Consider the following 245-nt stretch of genomic DNA (forward strand, 5'->3'; position numbering starts at 1 on the left):
CTTCCCACTTAAAAATACTTTTCTTGTGTATTCTTAACGAAAGCAAACGACTCATGCTGTAAGTAGATTCAGGAAGTAAACAGTACCATTTGTAATTACTCCTGACGAAGCCCTGTCTAGATGACCTTAGGTGCACCAGCTAGAAATAGACCTTTGGATATACCCGCGGGATAAACTGTAATGAACACAATAAAAAAGAAGCGTTAAGAGTTATTTTGTAAATATACAGCATGTATCCGCAGAGC

The sequence above is a fragment of the Penaeus monodon genome, chromosome 23 (genome assembly GCF_015228065.2).
Source record: "Penaeus monodon isolate SGIC_2016 chromosome 23, NSTDA_Pmon_1, whole genome shotgun sequence".
NCBI lineage: Eukaryota > Metazoa > Arthropoda > Malacostraca > Decapoda > Penaeidae > Penaeus > Penaeus monodon.